This window comes from Meleagris gallopavo, chromosome 5 (genome assembly GCF_000146605.3).
Source record: "Meleagris gallopavo isolate NT-WF06-2002-E0010 breed Aviagen turkey brand Nicholas breeding stock chromosome 5, Turkey_5.1, whole genome shotgun sequence".
Taxonomy (NCBI): domain Eukaryota; kingdom Metazoa; phylum Chordata; class Aves; order Galliformes; family Phasianidae; genus Meleagris; species Meleagris gallopavo.
Genome location: NC_015015.2, coordinates 27,931,890 through 27,932,614, shown reverse-complemented (window position 1 = coordinate 27,932,614; position 725 = coordinate 27,931,890).

Sequence of the window (725 nt, the reverse complement as noted above, 5' to 3'; positions counted from 1 at the left end):
CGCGCGCCGTGCTCCAGCCGGGTGGGGATGCGGTGACCTAAGAGCGAGAGCCGGCGCTTTGGTATTGCCGAAGCTCGTACAGACGGGCTCAGGTTTCCATGCACAAATGCACGTGTTTTGAGAAAGGCCGAACGAGCGGCGGCGGCACGGGACGGCGGCACGGGGCGGCTCCCCGCCTCTCACCGAGGGATCACCGCCGCCCGCCGGGAGCTCGCCCCGCTCCATCACCTCGCACGGCGCGAGCTCCTGCCCCGCGCCCACCTCCTCCGCCGTCACTTCTAGCACCTGCTCTCCTCGTAAAAACGCGCAGCCCCCATCTCTAATGTTAGCGTCCCATTTTCAGCGTACGGAGGCTTTTTTTCCCACCGGTTTTCCCCTCAGCCCTTCGGCCCCCATTTTCGCCGCTCCTTTGTTTATACGCGGCACCCACGCAGGGGATCTGCAGCTGCCACGAATGCAGGCAGTTGCCCACGGAAAGTTGGTACCGGAGGGGGGCAGGCAGGGCGAAAACGCCTGCCCCGCTCCGTCACGGTGAGTAGGCGCACAGGAGAACAACGCAACCGGAGCCCCTAAAGCCAGGCCGGCAGACAGGCTCCGCAGCTCCGCGCACGCGCCGCCCGCCCCTTCCCTTCCTTTCTCTTCCCGGCGGAAGCGGGGTGCCGTGCTGATGGAGGAGCGGTGCTACCGCTCGGCGTCGGGGGCGCCGCTGGCGCTGCGGTGCCGCC